Source organism: Apium graveolens, chromosome 1 (genome assembly GCF_009905375.1).
Source record: "Apium graveolens cultivar Ventura chromosome 1, ASM990537v1, whole genome shotgun sequence".
Lineage (NCBI taxonomy): Eukaryota > Viridiplantae > Streptophyta > Magnoliopsida > Apiales > Apiaceae > Apium > Apium graveolens.
The window spans coordinates 22,693,694-22,713,216 of record NC_133647.1 but is presented as its reverse complement, the minus strand read 5'-3'; the positions used below and the strand labels follow the sequence as shown (position 1 = coordinate 22,713,216).

Here is a 19,523-nt window from a genome sequence, read left to right as displayed (position 1 = left end):
AGAGGTTAATCATTGTCACGACTGACTCTCGATCATACTTAGGACGTCTCTTATCTTGGGTCCTTCTTCTTTTCACCATTCTTGACCTTTGTTGGGTTCAATCTATACTTTCTCATGGTTTAACATGTGCCCCACTTGGCATTATTATAATTACGTCATATTTCCTTTATCAACATTTCCATTCTTGAGAATTTTGAATATTACCTTTCTCCTTATAAAACCTCTAAGGTTATCCTTGAATCGTTACTCCTGTATTCCCTAGATACAGGGCATATCAAGATACCATTTATTAATACCAGAATCATTGTCTATATAATTCTGAAAAATTTCTCCACTGATTCTTAAAGGTTGTTATTACCTTAATCCTTTCCAATTCATAATGTCAAAACTCATACTATCCCTATTAAGGGTGAAATGCCAACCTTTATGCATTCCCCTAGGATTCGTTTTAAGTTACCGATGTTCTATCCTTAATTCCACCTTTAAAAAGGTACATGCATCCTTTCATGGATAAATCAAGTCATATATCCCTGATAAGGGTGTCTTATTCAATCATTCCCACCTCGATAGTATATGCCTAATTTCACAGTAACATCCGTATTCAAAATGAGGTCAATCAATATGGCCTCCAAAAGATAACAACGGTTATCCGCTTTTCTTGCCTAATTTGGTAACGATAACAAGGATGTTCTGGAAGATATTGGTCGTGTTCAACGTGAACTTCTTCTTAATAATTCCTTATTTACTTTTGTTGTTTATCTCAACAGTCACCTCAATGCTGGGATATCTTTCATACCTGGCGTCTCCCTTTCTGGGTATCAAACCACCGGTCTTACACTTCACATTCTTGAAGGTCACTTCCTTCATCCAATTTTCCTAATTTCTTACTTCCTTGTCTCATCCCAACCTACAGGGGATAAAATATATGTATCTCTTATGCCTTCAATCATCAATTTTAACTCATGGTGAATCACCCTCATCCTGACGATTACATACTTTTCTATTTCTATTGCTACGAGTCTTTAGGGTTTCCTCATACCCAACTCCCTTATCATTCCTCAAACTCTATTGCCTTTATATTCCTTTCCACTTCAGCTTCTTTTTATTTTCCTTTCTCTTATCATTATTTCACGAACCAACACAACATAAGCATTGATTTCAAACATCTCGTCATTCTGGATTCGTGTCCTCAGAACGAATCTTGACAACTTTTACAACTTAGATTCATAATTCATCATACTCGTCTACCTTTGTTCTGGTTCTAAAGCTTTTACACTATCTCCATAACCTTGGGAAGTACTTTCCTGAAAACAATTGATTGAACTTAAATCAGTTTATTATAATCTCTTGCTCCGTGCCTTCCTTGGTCTTTCACCAGCGGGTGGCCTCTCTCTTAGGAGGGTAAGTGACAAAAATAGTCTTATGTGATTCGTCAATCATTTAGAATCTCAAATGATTCCTATATTTCCTTTAGTCAGGCTCTTACCTCGACTGGGTCAGCCTGTTCCTTGGAACTCTGAGAGCTTAGCGACTTAAAGGTCATGAAAGAATTTCCTACCGCATTGTTTCCTCAAGGTGGTGGTTGGGGATAAGAGTCTAAGTTCTTTTTTTTTGGACAGGTCCATGAATTGCCGTATAGGAGTACTGTCTCGGGTCTCCTTTCCTTACTCGACTTTCTGTTTCCTTAGTATGAAATGTTTCATCCTTCTCCCATACTTGGGGTTATCTTATACGTTAAAATCCTCATTTTCCACTTCATTATATTCTGGGTTCCTTATATCTTAATTACAAACTCCCTGATTATCACATTCAAGGTTTGCCCCTAATCTTATTCCTCATGGGGGCATATGCTTGGAAAAATTTTGAGAATCTCTGGATATTTGTCTTACTTACTTTGCTTAAGTCTTTCCCTCGTTCTGTCCTTGCATGATTGCAAATTATGAATTCTTAAGTTCTATAAACTTCATGACACTCTCTTAAGTGTTTATAGTGCAATTAACAATATGAACTTATCACAAACAAACTGATTTGAACTGAAATTAACGAATATATACCTAACCATTTGTTCGAGGGTACAACAACTGAACACATTAAAAAGAATTACATCATTTGATATGATCGTTTCTATCCCAAAAGTACTACCATAGATAATCATCTAGTCATTAAAACTAATCATTCATAACTTAGGCTAATCCTCCAAAAGCGGTGCTACATGAAATTCTTGTCAGATTGCTCAGATTCTGCACACTATTATGGATCAAGAAATGCGGGCATGCATGACATCCCTAACCTGCTCCATTAAAGCGATGATGAGGTCTAGGATAGTTGCAAGTAGAGCTGGATCAATCTGACCCTCAAGATGGCCTCTAGCTGTAACACGGGTGATAGCCTCAATCATTTCCATGCTATGAGCTAATCCTGCCGGAAGTACCCACCCTCAATCCTCGGTGCAGTAAGTCGATCCAACAGATCACTCCTAACATTACGGGCCTCAGACAGGCCACCCAAAGTCATATAATAATTGGCGATAAGAGAAGCCTGAGTGGTAGCATCTAGCAGTCCATGGGGTGCAGGTGGTGCAGGCCCAGGGGATCCAAATGGATAACCAAGCACGGTATCAGGTGACAATGGTACAGGAGATAAAGGTGGCATTTCCTCAGTAGGTGCTGGGCTCTGTACAGGGGAGGGAACAGGAATTGGTGGAACCTCATTGATGTCTTCAGGAACCTCTGGAAGAGGGTCTGATACTGGTGTAATTGGTGTCGGGGAAGGCCCCACTCCTCCTGCCCTCATTAACCTTTGTGCCCTTGGTAACTCTTCATCTTCTAGTGCCACCCTCGCGGCCATTCTTGCTCTGGTAGTCGCCCTAACTACGGTCATCAATTCCTCAGCGGTCCTCTCTTCATTCTTGCCAGGATCCTCCACGCGATCCTCCTCAGCAACAATCCCTTCTGGGATAACATCCTCAACCGTAACATTCTCAATATGAATCTCATCCGGTCCCTCGTTAGGGTACTCTATCAGATTCACACTTTGATCTCCAACATGTAATAAAACATCCTCATGCTAATACTCCTGAACCTCAAGGTTCGGTGCCCCGCTGCCCTATACGAGAATGAACTATGTTACTATCATAATATTTATAAGGGTTCCCGTAAGGTTTTTAACTGTCAGTACTACGTTAGGTAGCCCGACTATGAACTTGGAAAGAGTTCTTATTATCTGAGTGAACTTATTATCTTAACATCACATCATCTCTGAGGTTTATAACGCTTAGCTCTGATACCATTTCTGTAACACCCCCAGATCCGGGGTCGGGGATCCGGGTCGTCACGAGTTCCATCTCCCTTAATAATACTTAATCTTAACAATCAACCAACTGCTGCGTACTGTGACCCCACAAAATACACACACACACCACAAGTTATAGTCCCAGAGATGACTACCAAAAATAACACAAGTCATTTTATTCCACAATTATAAGCCATTACACCTCAAAAGGGTTTCTGAATAAATTTACATTTCTTTTCCATTATTACAATTCATATTATACATAAGTCTGGTTCATCAACAGTTGAAAACCTAGCCTATTGGTAGCTCCTACCTCAACTACGGCGGCATCAATGCTTCCGGAAAACTGCGGAACGTTTTCTAACCGCTTGCGAATTGGAAGCTTGGTCTTGTTCATCTTTTCTATCTATTGTTGTGTGATGAAAGAAGAAATCAAGGGTGAGCAACAAGCCCACCAAATTAATGTGTATAATGATTCACAATATATGAGCATTCTCATAGTACTCAAGAAAGTCTTGGTCAAGAAGAAATGAACCAAGTTTGATATCTTAACACGACCAAGTCGCAAAATATTCAGTATATATATATATATACTTTTCACAATATTTGAAATCCTCTGACATGTATAACATCCACAGAGTTCCAGTTTATAACTTTATAAAAATATCGTTGCAAGGTGATCTCATATATCTAACCTTGTCTCAACGTTTTTCTGAAACCTTTGTCATTCATAAGACAATCATTAACTAGATATAAGTTTAAAAGATGAAGTTACAAGATACTCCAATATACTTATATCTTTTCCGAATACTACTTGAACTACCACCGTTCAATGTATAAATAGTTCATCCCAAAGATTAAGCTACAAGACAAAACTTGTATAGAATCAATCTTTAAAATATCATCAAAATAAAATGAAATTATGAGATACTTCATTTGATGCAAACTTCATTTTGAAAACTTGACCCTGCCAACACTCAACAATCGCCCAACCGTAGCCTTTCTATCGAAGTGCTCTGGGTAGTGTTGCAGAAATATCCAATTGGATGATGAACTCATTACGGGAGTTTGTCACGCCAGGAAGATCACTTACGATGATCAGTCGCAGTAGTACAACCCCACCATTTTCTACATGTAGAGGAGAACCTGTCGGATTTACTTGTCAACCGAACACTGGACTCCTAAGGAATGGACCGTCTTAGCGAAACTTCCGGGCCATTTGGGCCAATATAATAAGGCTGGGCTGGCGCCACTCGACCACTTACGCCACTCCTAGTTCAGATGAAATCCATGACTCTGAAACGTAAAGCTCGTTCCCCCTTTCCCCAAGTAGAAACTTGTTGATACGACTCCACCAAGAAGACGTATCTAGTTGGAAAGGAGAACTCACCGATATTTCCCAGGCGATTCCTGTTAATGGATTAACTTGTTTCAAGAATTTTACTTCCCGAGTGTTGGGTAAGTAATCAAAAATTATTTTATCAAAATAGCAACCTTGTTGCGAATATACAATACACCACAGAGCCGGATCCCTCAGGTTTTGAGCGAGTATTTAAATCCCCTTCGAAAGGAGGATCTTAAATATAAAAATGAGTTTTGGGATCCGTTCTAACTTTTAAAATCATTTTGAAGACTCGCAAAACATTTTTAAGAATGTTTGGAGTGATGCTGATTTAATAAAATATATCAGTCCCAATATATTAGAAAATATCTGAATATTATTATTTAAATAATATTCCCATAAAGAATAATCTTTATAAAAATAATTGAAGTAGAAGTTGTAAAACTTATACTTGAAATGAATATTAAATAACCAAAGATATACTTATACGAAAGTAATATCTTTATTTGAATAATCAAAAGTAAGTTTGATTATCGACACATTATTCTCTAATAAAACTAAGAATAATAATTAGTAAATAATCGGAGTCATAAGTCCTCGAATGAATATTCAAATAATAATATTCATTAATAAATTAAACGGAGTCATAAGCCCTCGAATTAATATTCAAAATAATATTCATTAATAAAATAAGGTTATCGAATAAACCGTATTTGATTCATAGTTTTAAAAACTATTCATATATATATAAATATATATATATTATACTCGGGAGCATCGACTCCCGGTTTTAGAAAAATTCACCTTTGGGTCCCCTATACTAAGGGTATATGCAAAATTACCGCTTATCTCTAGCATAGGCATTATCAACCGAATCAACAGATATATGTATCAAGAATACGAAACAGGCATGCATACATACCATATCACATGCTACAATATATCGCAAGAATTTGCTAATTAACCAACATGCAACTATCACAAGATAATGCATATATAAATGTATACATCACAACAACAGTATAACGGATAGAAAACTTACCTGAGCGATTGGGGGTTATAAATGGCTTGGGAGGAGTCTGGTAACCTATAAACAACATATAAGTTGGAATTAAACCAAAGTCACTTATAAATCTATACTTTAACCAATTTAGACTCTAACGCTCACTTTGCGCTTACTGATTCTCTTAAGTCGCTCGAGTACCCTCGGCTCCACCATTTTTTATAAATTAATCATTAAGAGTTTTAAGGCGATTCTTTCGCGAGTGTCTTACCAACTGCCTAATACACTTTACATAAATGTTTCATACTCCAATTAGTCCTTTTAGGTCTTTAACCTATGTTTCAAAATAAGGCGAGGGGTAATGGTTCTTTCGCGAAATGACGTTACTTAAAACGGTCGTTTCTCCTAAACCGTACATCGGAATCAAACGAACCACATATCAAAACGAAGCTCGTAACATGAAGTATCTAATCATGGCAATGGTAAAAACCTAGCAGTGAGTTCACGGGTCCTAATGTTAAGAACAAAAACAGTCTAAAGTAAATCGGACATTACGACGGCTATGTTTACGCGATTACCCAAATTTATACTACTCCAAATCAACCCTCAATCAACCCACAATCAACATCCCAATCAAAACTCCATCCATACTTCACCATAACAGCCCCAACAACTCAACATTATCAATTTATACTATTCTCAAATATGAATTTAAACTATACTTAAGTTCACTAATCAACAATCCAAGAATTACAACTCCAAAAACTTCACAAAACCAACTAACCTCTACATACACAACAATCAAGCCTCTCATGAATTATAACAACAAAACTAAACCTAACACTCAAGTAAACTTAGGGTTTGGAGGGGTAATACCTTCCTTGGAGAGTGGAGAATCAAGTAATTAGCTTGGAATCACCCTTAAAAGTCCTTATCCAAGCTTAATCTAAACAAAAACTCAAGAACAAAAATTTTAGTTCTTGAAAAACACTATTCACCCTCTTCTTCCATGATTTTTTAGGAAGAGATTGTGAATGATTTAGGAGCTCAAACTTATAGGATATCCATAACTAAGCATAAGGGACCTTGGATAATTACCTTGTGATTTAACAATGGTTGGATCTTGATTTTTGAAAATTCTTCTCTTGAAATAAGAAAAAGCCGAGAGCTTTTCTTTGAAGAAAAGGGAAGAGCTTTTGGGTTTTTGTGATTTGTTTTGATTTTCCTTGGTTGGTTGATTTTTGATTTATTTTGTTTTATTACCTTTTACCATGGTAACTTTTGTGTGGTTCTAAATCAACCAACAACACACTTTGCTTTGGTCATGCTCATGTCACCAAGTGATGTCACCCTCCCACCTTTGTCCTCTTCTTATTGGTTTGATGACATCATCCCCACTAACCTCTTCGATTAGCTTCTAATTACTTGGCTAATGATCGCTGATCTGTTATACGGTTCGCTTAACTTTCGTTTTCGTTTATCGTTTGAGGGATCACACCCGGGATCTTATTACTTGGGTTTCCTTAACCTCTCTCAATACATTATATTCCTTTTATGATCCTCTCTTATAATCCTTGAATTTAAATCCTTTTTATCCTGTTACCTTATACTCAATTCTTTCGGTATCTGGTGGATTTTTGGGAAAAATCAAAGTGTTCAGATTTGAATTCTGACGATCTTTATATACACTTATATACCACATAGAGTACTAATAATATCCCAGAAGATCAATAAAAGAACCCCTACATAGTGTGGCATGGAAAGTTTTCTTATTCAGCATAATCAGCAAAATACTATTCATAAGGGTTTCAAAAATTCCAAAAATTAGGGTTATTACATCTATTTTTGTGGCAAGATCAGAATTCTTCCTGAGTTGTCTCTTAATGTCAAGCATTGTAGCTTCTGGAAGTTTAGAGTCCAACCTTTCGATAATGTCCCTTTTCATTTGATCAATATCACCTTTGATAGTGTTGACATCTTGAGTATGTTGAAGACGTTGGATTTGTTGTAGTTGCAGAGAGGAAAGGTGTGATTGAAGGAGCTTCTTGGTGCTGGCATTTGTTGTGGTTTGAAGAGTAAAATGTGTCTGATTTATAAGTTGAATCAGGGTTGTCTTGAAATAGTGTTCATCACACTGCTTTGAAAATGCCCAAGATGGCATACCTGATCTAGAACTAGGGCCTACTTCTCCCCCTATGTCCAATGGTTCTTCCTCACTATCTTCACCCTCACCTTCAAAGAATTCTTCTGAACCACCAGTCTCATAATCAACATCACCAGCTGTTGAAGGCAAAGATGTGATGGCATCCTTAGCTCTTTGCATGGACTGTGTGGTGTGCACTAAATTTAGCATCATTTCTGCATTGTCATTGCCTTGTCCAGCTAGCAGTTGGTATGCTGGAACAGGGTGAGTAAATGCCTCAGCATCCAAGGAGGTGGAATCTACAACAACTTGACTTTGCTGAAATAGTTCCTCCCTGTTAGCATCCTGGACATTTATTAACTCACTTGCAATGACACCCACCTTTATATCTCCTGTACCTGCATTTCTCTCAGTATCTCTCTTTTGCATCAAGGTCTCACCTTGGCTCCCCACCCTCACACCCTCACCTTCACCATCTGAGGTGGGACTCCTCACACTCACTTTTGCCAATCCTGAAGAAATGGACTACATTAGATCACTCTTTTTCTCTCCTTTTTTCCTGAGAGCAACCCAGACTCTCACTCAAGTCACTACCTTCCCTCAATCATAATAGTGATTGCATAATTACTAAGTCATCTGCACTTGTAACTATAGTTGAACTTTGGAGTTGTGCAGAGACACCCGTCGAATGAGAAATATCCATCGGGTTAGTAATTTGACTATCTGACGGATGACTGCTGTTAGGCACATCCGTCGGGATACAATCACTACTCGACGGATGAATAATATCCATCGAGTGAGTAGAAGTGAATGAGTTTGGAGTGGAGACTATTGTGGACTCTGTGCAGATTGATGAAAATTTTGGCACAGATGTCTCAACAGTCTCAGAAAGAAATGGCAAGTGAGTCAACAAATCATCTAGAAGATGATGCTCACTTGCATGGATTTTTGGCTTCTCCAACAGAGTTAAAGATGGAGAATATGGTTGTGATGTTTAAATCATGTCAACATCCAAAGAGTGTGTGGGAGAATTTGGTGTTTGAGGTGTTTCAATTTGTACAGATTTTGGCTGTGACTCCACATTTATTGGAGCCACATCAATTTGACTTTGAGATGGTGCAGTGACTAGGTCTTTAGCTCCAGTTTGCACTGTGTGTGTACCCTGTGCATCCCCAAGGGTTTTAGTTTTCTTCTTTCTTGTGTAGGTTTGTGGTGAACTTGTGTCCCTACCCCTTTTGTTCTGTGCTCCTGGTTGAGAGCTTGTTTCAATAGTTACATCATTTTGGGAGGATGAAACTTGAATTGAGCTTTTATCCTTATTAACAACCACAATTTGTTGGGAAACTGTGGTGTGTCTTGGTTTGGGTACACTATACTCACCATCCTTATCCTTAGGGATTCTTTGATTTTCACCCTGTCCCTCACCTGTCTTTCCCACCTTCACACTCCCCTCTTTGTGTTTAGTAGATTTTACAACTGGCATCTTTTGAGAGATACCAGAGGGGGCTTTCTTTGTCTTTGATTTTGAAACTTTGGTTTTGGTAGCTTGGGTAGGCATCTGTCTGGTTATTGACATATATGCCACTGCTACACTAGAAGGCAAAGAAGTGTTTGAGGTTAGAAGAGTAGGGACAGTTGAAATTACCTCACTTATCTGAGGTGCCTCCATTACTGGAAAGTAGAAGAGTGCCACCTCTTTGTGGTGATCTGCTCTATTGAGATATGCAATAATTCTTCTCTCTTGAACCCAACAGTTTAACTTGTTGGTTGGATTCTCAAGCATAATGTCCTCAGAGAGGTGGTTAGCAAGTATCATGAAAAATCTAGCATAATAAGCACTCTTACCCCTCTTCTTAAGCTCTTCTAATTTAAACCCCAACTCAAACAAGACTAGATTACTAAAATTGAAATATTTATCATTTAGTAGCATGTAAAGCATGTTGAGCATGGAGATATTAATATAATCAAAATTGCCAATTTTCCAGAAAATACTTTAGTAACTACATCACACAGGAAACTCCATTCTTTCCTAAGATCCAATCTCCTAATTTCACTTAATTTGGAGATGGTGAGTACATAACCCATGGAGTTTAACATGTTAACAATATCAGTGTCTGTGTGTGGAGTAAAGACATTATTATCAGGAATCCTAAAGCATGCTTTAACAATGTCACTATTAACACATAATTCCTTACCTTTAATAGTGAAAGTGATGGTCTTGTCAGTTGAGTTGTACACTGCAGTCGTCCATATTTCCTCCACAACCTCACAGTAGATAGTGGGAGACTCTAGCATGGCATATTTGAGCTTATAGCCTTGCACAAAATCCATCATTTTGTGGTAGTCGCCAAACTGCTGAATCCCCTTGTTCACTAGAGCCGTGAAATTGTTCTTCTCATAGATGAAGCCAGTTTGAGACATGATTTTGACGACTGGTGCCATTGTTAGAGAGTAAAAATTGCAGAGAGAGAGGGTAATTGATTTTGAGAAAGAAAGAAGTTAGAGCAGATGAATTGAGAATGATAAAAGAAAAGAAATGAAAATGAATTATGCTTTTATACCCAAAAAAATAACTGTCAAAAATAATAAAATAAAATAAAGTGACCAATAAAAATTACCCAAAATAGCCGTTAAAAATAAAATAAACTATAAAAATTCCATTAATTATCCGTCGTGTTATGCTTACAAACTGGAAGTATACTCGATGGATAATGTTCAGAAAATTAACGGCTAGAATTGAGATAATTCAACGGATGAGGATAAATCAGTTTTCCGTCGAGTTATAAAAATTCCAGAAAAATAATTAATTTTATTAACAAATTGTATTCCGATGGATGATCGAACTCGATGGATAATGATCATCCGTCGGGATGTAAATTTTGACTTAGCCAAAACTTCATCCAGGACTGAAAAATCAATTAAATTTCTGGCTGCTTTACAACTTGCAAAATATCTGAAAAGATTCAAGAGTAATTAAGCATACCTAACTCACTTACCAACCTTGAAAAGGTGGATTCATCCAGTGGCTTGGTAAATATATCTGCAAGCTATTTTTCACTTGGAACAAAAAGTAGTTCCACAGTACCATTCATTATATGTTCCCTTATGAAGTGGTACTTGATATCTATGTGCTTTGTTCTTGAATGTTGTACTGGATTCTCAGTGATGGAAATTGCATTTGTGTTATCACATAAAATAGGAATTCTTTCCACTTACAGACCATAGTCTAGCAATTGGTTTTTCATCCACAAAATATGTGCACAGCAACTGCCAGCAGCAATATATTCAGCTTCAGCTATAGAAGTAGAAACTGAATTTTGCTTTTTACTGAACCAGGACACAAGCTTATTTCCTAGAAATTGACAGGTTCATGTTGTACTTTTTCTATCAATTCTACAACCTGCATAATCTGCATCTGAATAACCAGTTAGATCAAAACCAGAATCTCTAGGGTACCAAATGCCAAATTTTGGTGTACCTTTGAGATATCTGAAAATTCTCTTAAAAGCAATTAAATGAGATTCTGTAGGATCAGCCTGAAATCTAGCACAAAGACATGTAGCAAACATTATATCTGGCCTACTAGCTGTTAAGTATAGAAGTGAGCCAACCATGCCTCTATAATTTGAAATATCCACAGACTTTTCAGTAGTGTTTAATTCAAGTTTAGTTGCAGTGGCCATGGGAGTTTTTATAGATGTGTAATCCATTAGTTCAAACTTCTTTAAAAGATCATAAATGTATTTAGTTTGACTAATGAATATTCCATTACTAACTTGCTTAACTTGCAAACCAAGAAAGTAAGTTAGTTCTCCCATCATGCTCATTTCATACTTACTTCGCATCAATTTGAAAAACTTTTTGCAATGTTTTTCATCTAAAGAGCCAAAAATAATGTCATCTACATAAATTTGAACAAGTATGCTAGAGCCATTAACATTTTTAAAGAATAAAGTTTTGTCTACAATACCTCTAGCGAAGTGATTCTCTAAAAGAAATTTTGACAAAGTGTCATACCAGGCTCTAGGTGCTTGCTTCAATCCATAGAATGCTTTCTAAAGGCAGTATACATGATCAGGTAGATTTGGATCTTCAAAACCAGGAGGCTAACGAACATAGACTTCCTCCTCTAAATCTCCATTTAGAATAGCACTCTTGACATCCATTTGATAGACCTTAAAATTGGCATGGACTACATAGGCTAAGAAGATTCTGATGGCTTCAAGTCTTGCAACAGGAGCAAAGGTTTCATCAAAATCTATTCCTTCTTGTTGACAATAACCCTTAGCAACCAATCTAGATTTGTTCATGACTGCTATGTCTTTTTCATCCATCTTGTTTCTGAATACGCATTTGGTGTCTATTGGATTCTTTCCTTTAGACTTCGGTATCAGCTTCCAAACATTGTTCCTTTCAAATTGGTTTAGCTCCTCCTGCATAGCTAAAATCCAATCAGGATCCAACAAAGCTTCTTCTACCTTTTTTGGTTCTTCCTTAGATAGGAAACTGCTATATAGACATTCTTCTTGAGTTACTCTCCTTATTTGAACTCTAGAAGATACATCACCAATGATGAGTTCAAAGGGGTGATCCTTTGTCCATTTTCTTTGTTGAGGTAGATTAGCTATAGATGAAGAGGCTTCATTGTTGTCTTGATTTGTGATTGAGTTTTGATTATTAACTCCCCCTGAGTTTGTAAACCTATGATTTTAGAAAGAAGAACTTTTCGTAAGTGATCTATTCTGACTTTCAGCTTCTTTTGATGACCGACGGATGGCGTATTTTGAGTTCCGACGGATGAAGTTGACTGTCTCCCGATGGATGATACAGATTGTCTATTGACGGATGAAGCATTTTATAACTCGATGGATGTTGAGTTATTAGCTTCATTGGTTGTAGATTTTTCTGCACTATCCTTAGTTGTAGTTTCTTGATCACTTTCATCATCACTGTCATCATTAACCATCTCCACATTATCAAATTTGAGGTTCTCATGGTAATCTCCATCTTGTAGTCCTTCAATCTTTTTATCATCAAACACAACATGTATTGATTTCATAACAATGTTGGTTCTCAGATTGTAGACTCTGTATGCTTTACCAACAGCATATCCAACAAAAATTCCTTCATCTGCTTTAGCATCAAACTTCCCATTTTGATCAGTTTGATTTCTTAAGATATAACATTTGTATCCAAAGACATGAAGAAAATTTAGAGTTGGCTTCTTTTTCTTGAACAATTGGTAGGGAGTCATGCATTTTGCTTGATTAACCAAAAAAATATTCTGAGTGTAGCATGGAGTATTTACAGCTTCAGCCCAGAAGTATGTTGGTAACTTTATTTCTTCAAGCACTGTCCTTGCAGCTTCAATAAGTGATCTATTCTTTCTTTCGACTACTCCATTTTGTTGTGGAGTTCTTGCTGCTGAAAACTCATGCATAATCCCATTCTCTTCATAAAATGCTCTCACGACAGAATCCTTGAACTCAGTTCCATTGTCACTCCTGATCCTTCTTACTTTGAAATCAGGATGATTGTTGACTTGCCTTATGTGATAGATGATGATTTCACTAGCCTCATCTTTAGACTTTAAAAAATATATCCAAGAGAACTTTGAGAAATCATCTACAATAACTAGGCAAAATTTTTTCCTTGAGATGGACAACACATTGACTGGACCAAACAAATCCTTGTGTAGCGGTTGCAAAGGTTCTTCAATATTTAAATCAAGCTTCTTTTTGAATGATGCTTTGATTTCCTTTCCCTTTTGGCAAGCATCACACAGTCCATCCTTAGAAAACTCCACTTGAGGAATACCTCTAACCAGTTCTTTCTTTACAAGCTCATTCATGGTCTTGAAGTTCAGATGGGATAGCTTCTTGTGCCATAGCCAACTTTCATCTTGACTTGCTAAACTGAGAAGACAAGTAAAAGATTCTGCATTTGATGAGTTTAAGTCAGCTAAGTACACATTTCCTTTTCTCACTCCAGTGAGAACCACTTTGTTGTTCCTCTTGTTTTTCACAACACAAGCTTCTGTATTGAAGGTTATTGAATTGCCTTTATCACAAAGTTAGTTGATACTCAATAAATTGTGCTTGACACCATCCACTAAGGCAACCTCCTCAATGATGACATTGTCTCTTCAAATCAAGCCATATCCCACAGTATAACCCTTGTTGTCATCTCCAAAAGTAATACTTGGGCTAGCTCTTTCCTTGAACTCTGTGAGCAGGGTAGAATCTCCAGTCATGTGTCTTGAAAAACCACTATCCAAGTACCACAGATTCTTTCTATTTCCCTGCACACATTAAAATCAAATCAAGTTAATTTTGGTACCCAAGTTTCCTTGGTTCCAGCCTTGTTAGCTTTCTTCTTTTGTTTCTTAGGTTTGATCTCATTTGACTAGGGGATATCAGATTCATCCTTAGTCATCTGAGTTGGACCTTTGAAACCATTAATTAAAACAAAATTATCATGCACATTTTGATTAACATGAAATGGCATGCTATTTGCAAACATATTATTCTAGTAGGGCATGCTAAGTGACATTTGAGGCATACTAAATGTAGCATAATACGGATTAGGTGCAAATGGCATGTTAGCAAATTGTGCATTCATATTCTGTGCAGACATAGCATTCATAGGCATAGAAGGCATATCACTCATGTTGGGAAAAGAAAGTGGTACTCATGGAAGTAGACATGGCAATTTTGCAATTAACTAAGGCATCAGACCTTAGCAATTGATCAAGTTCTGAAGTAACCACAGAATCAACCAACTCCACCTTTAAGCACTCCTCATTTTCCGTAGGAAATTTCATAGCATTGAACATATTAAAAGTTACATCATGATCCAGCACTCGCATTGTGAGCTCACCCTTCTGCACATCTATCAAGGTTCGACCGGTCGGCAAGAAAGGTCTTCCCAAGATTATGGGAATCTTCTTATCCTCCTCAAAATCAAGAATAACGAAATCAGCAGGGAAGATGAGTTTATCAACCTTGACCAAGACATCCTCCACAATACCTCGCGGATATGTAATAGAACGGTCGGCCAATTGCAAAGTCATATAAGTTGGTTTTGGATAATTCCAACTACTTGAAGATTGACAAAGGCATCAGATTGATGCTAGCTCCCAATTCACATAAGCATCTATCAAAAGACACTTTTCCAATAGTACACGGAATAGTGAAGCTTCCTTGATCTTTAAGCTTCGGAGGCAACTTCTGTTGCAGTACAGCACTGCATTCCTCCGTGAGAGCGACTATCTCTAAATCATCTAGTTTCACTTTTCGAGAATGAATACCTTTCATAAACTTTGCATAACTAGGCATCTGCTCAAGAGCCTCAGCGAAAGGTATATTGATATGAAGTTCCTTGAACACCTCCAGAAACTTCTTAAATTACTTGCTAGCTTTTTCTTCTACAGCCGCTTAGGAAAAGGCGGTGGAGGATAGATCTGTTTCTCCCCTGTATTACCCTCAGAAGGAGTGTGCTCAATAGTAGTCTTCCTTGGTTCCACTTCTTCTTACAGTTGCTCTACTTCTTTCTGAGCCCCAACTTCTTCAGTCAATGCTTGAGTTTGTTTGGGATTCGCAACCTTTTCAGACCTCAAAGGGATTTCCTTTACCTGCTCCTTAGCTTCCTTCCTTCCTGGCATTGGCAATTTGCCCAATTTGATTTTCCAAGGTCTTGATAGAAACAGCTCAACTCTTGCACATAAGCTTCAACTCCTCTAGTTCAGATTTTTCATTAGCTTGTTGCAGCTGAAGTTGTTGTCTTGGTGCATATTATGGTTTTTAAAAACCAGGAGGGTTGTACTGCTTAGCTGGATACTACTGATAGGGCTGTTGAACCGCATTCTGAGCGTTACTCCAACTGAAATTAGGATGATTGCGGTTGTTGGGATGATAAGTAGCTGGCACAGGTTGCTGCGAACGCTGAAAGTTGCTCACGAACTGAGCTGATTCACTAGAAATTGCGCACTGATCAATCTTATGGGCACCAGCATAAAGCTCACAGACATTAGTGATTTGATTAACCCCATGATTAGCCAAAGTGTCCACCTTCATCGTCAAAGTCTTAAGTTGGACAGCTAGCAGTTGCTGCATCCAACTCCAGAATTCCTGCTATTTTTCCCTGAGTCAGTCTCTGGGTAAGATTCTGGTACTTATTAGCAGCCATCAGTTCAATCAATTCATAAGCTTCATCATAGCTCTTAGCCCACAAGGCTCCTCCTGATGCTGTATCAAGCATGGGTCTAGAAGTAGCACCCAAATCATTGTAGAAATAGTTAATAATCATCCAATCAGGCATGCCATGGTGTGGGCACTTCCTTAGCATCTCCTTATATCGCCTCACACAGAGATTCTCCAGTTTGTTGAGCAAACTGAGTAAGAGCATTCCTGATTGCAGTAGTCTTCGCCATAGGGAAGAATTTAGTGAGAAACTTTTGAGCAAGATCTTCCCAAGTGGTGATAGACCCTGCTGGTAGAGAATGTAACCAGCACTTAGCTTTGTCCCTCAGAGAGAATAGGAAGAGTCGCAACTTGATTGCATCTTCAGTCACATCATTGAACTTGAAAGTGTTACAGATCTCGATAAAATCCCTAATGTGCATGTTGGGTCTTCAATAGGAGAACCCCCACACTGAACTGAGTTTTATATCATCTGAATTGTGCTTGACTTGATCTCAAAAGTGTTAGCCCTGATGGCTGGCCTGATGATGCTTGACTGAATGTCATTGATCTTAGGCTGAGAATAATTCATCAAAGCCTTAGGATTTTCTACTTGATCTCCCATCACTACTAAAACTGGTTCTTCGACTTTCTCTTCTTCTTCTACCTTCTTTTCTTCTTCGAAAACTTTCTTTCGAACCACCACAACTTCTTCATCGGCTTTATCTAGAATTCTCTTACGAGTACGTAAACGTGTATGCATACACCGATAAGTAACAATGTCGGAGTCAATGAACTTTAACGACCACTGATGGAAAATACATAAACTAAAAATTAACACTGCAGTCCCTAGCAGCGGCGCCAAAAACTTGTTAGTCGCTAAACACACACTAAATTACACGCAAGTATACGAGTTCGCAAGTAGTATAAGATATAAATCAGATTCGTTCCCACAGAGACTGGCTTTGGTTAACTATTTAATTTATGCACTTAAGCAACAATGTATGGTTATTATTCAATGCTAAGACGATAACAAATTCAGGTTGTTTATAAATAAGAATTAAACTAACAATTATAACTAAGAGAATAAAGAGGGTTGTATATTATATGAGACAAAAATGGGATTCTAACTTCATTAAATACTTCATTCAATAGCCTTATTGTTCTTAACCTTAGCATGCAATGGTGATGACACTAATCAGATAACACGGAACTGCTAAACGCCAACTTTCGCTGCACGAATAACATACTATCAGACATCTACAAAAGTGATAGAAGCTGAACAGACACCAATTATATTGAGACCCTATATGTCTATAGAATTTGTTAACATAAAGGTTTCAGCACAAGTTATCTATCTTGATTACATAGGGCAAGTAAGATGGTTAAAATTACCTACGAATCATGCATAACAATAACACATGAACCTATGTTAGCATGGCAAGTTCTAAATCCTTATATTTATTGTCACTTCATGAAAGATTAACACGCTATCTAATAAGTTAACGACGCTCATAAGACGAATACACACAACCAATACTAGGTTATCATACAATCACCACACACTAAGGCATCGAAACAAATTAACTAAAGAAATCCATAAATAAATCCGTTAGAACCCCACGATAATGATTAGCCCATAATCGGACTCATCATCAACATGAGTTCCGATGAAAACATGGTATAACAAACGTAGTCTTTATAACGAATAAACAAAACCAAGTACGAAACAAGAGTAAGGTTCACAAATAAGAAAACTAGCATCCAAGTTACAACTTAGAACAAAGATTCACAAGTAAAAACAATATCTTATTCGTCTTCGTTGAATCCGTGCTAAAATGGTCTTCATACGGCTCTCCTTGCACTCTGGTACGTCTCTCCCTTGAAAACGTCCTTTATTTGAATATATATAGCAGCCCCATACAATCCAGAAGTCCTCCAATTGTAATTATAATAGAATCAGGATTTTTTGAATTCGCATCGGCATGGCCGCGCGCTATCGCAGTGCGGGCGCGCTGCCTTTCTGACATCCTGGCGCGGCCGCGCGCTTGACCAGCGCGGGCGCGCTGTAACTCTGGAAAAAACTTCAGATTTCTCATTTTCTTTGCTACTTCGAGTCGGCTTTCCACGAGCTTTTATTCCAACACCACCTTGACACCAAATTAGCATCAAACAATGCTAATTCACCTGATTACCTAGATAATGCCTGAAATGCAAAAACACTAGAAAACACGTTAAAACACTTAACAACTTGAATACAAACGCATCAATTCAAAGCTTAATAGAGAATTATAAAGTGTCATAAATACCACTCAACATTTCTTCCAAAAGAAATCAGTTGTAAAATCTACCAAAACTAAAGAGGGGAGTGTGAAGGGTGGTAAGATATGTGAGGGACAGGGTAAACATCAAAGAAACCCCAAAGATAAGGATGGAGAGGTGAGTGTACCCAAGCCTAGCCACACCAGAGTTTCCCAACAAACGGTGGTGATTAATAAGGAAATAAGCACAACTCTAGTTTCATCCTCCCAAAAGGATATTACTATTGAAACAAGCTCACAACTAGGAGCATAGCCCAAGAGGGTAAGGGACACAAGCTCACCCCAAACTTATGCCAGAAAGAAGAGATCTAAAACCATTGGGAATGCACAGGGAACACACACAGTGCAAACTGAAGCTAAAGACTCAGTCACTTCACCATCTTAAATTTAGTTTGATGTGGCTCCAATAAATGTGGAGTCATAACCAAAATCTTTAGTCATAGAAGCACCACAAACACCAAACTCTCCCACAAATTCTCTGGAAGTGGATATGATCAACACATCAATCCCTGATTCTCCTTCTTTAACTCTGTTGGAGAAGCAAAAATCTAGTACAAGTGAGCATCATATTTTAGATGATTCGTTGGCTCACTTGCCAATTCTTTCTGGAACTGTTGAGACATCTGTGCCCAAATTATCATCAATATGCACAGAGTCTACAATAGTTTCCACTCCAAACTCTATCATTTCTTCTATTTCGGTGGATATTATTCATCCGTCGGTTAGTGATTGTATCCCGACGGATGTGCCTAACAGCAGTCATCCGTCGGCTATCCTAACTAATACCCCGATGGATGTTCCTCATCCGTCGGTACTCACCACACACACTGAAATTTCAACAATTGTTACAAGTGCAGATGAGTTAGTAGTTGTACAATCACTCTTAGGACTGAGGGAAGGGAGTGAATTGAGTGAGAGGCTGAGTTGCTCTCAGGCAAAAGGAGAGGAAAAGAGAGAATTCATGCAGGTTATTTCTTCCAGGCTGGTAAAAGAGAGTGAGAGGAGTTCCACCTTAGTAGGTGAAGGTGAGGGTGTGAGGGTGGTGGCCAAGGGGAGCCCTTGATGCAAGAACAGAGAGAAAATGAGAGAAAAACGGGTACAGCTGAATGGGAAGAGCCCATTATAAGTGAGTTAATGGATGTCAATGAGGCTGACAAGAGACAGCTAATTCAGCAAGAATATCAAGATGTTTTAGACTCTGTTTCTTTTGAAGCTGAGGCATTTACTCACCATGTGTCAACAT

At 37.9% G+C, this 19,523-nt stretch overlaps 1 pseudogene; it reads left to right on the top strand.

Annotated features, from left to right (window-relative positions):
* Positions 1-16,096: 16,096 nt before the first annotated feature.
* On the top strand, positions 16,097-16,195 carry LOC141680564 (small nucleolar RNA R71; annotated as a pseudogene).
* The last annotated feature ends 3,328 nt before the right edge of the window (positions 16,196-19,523 follow it).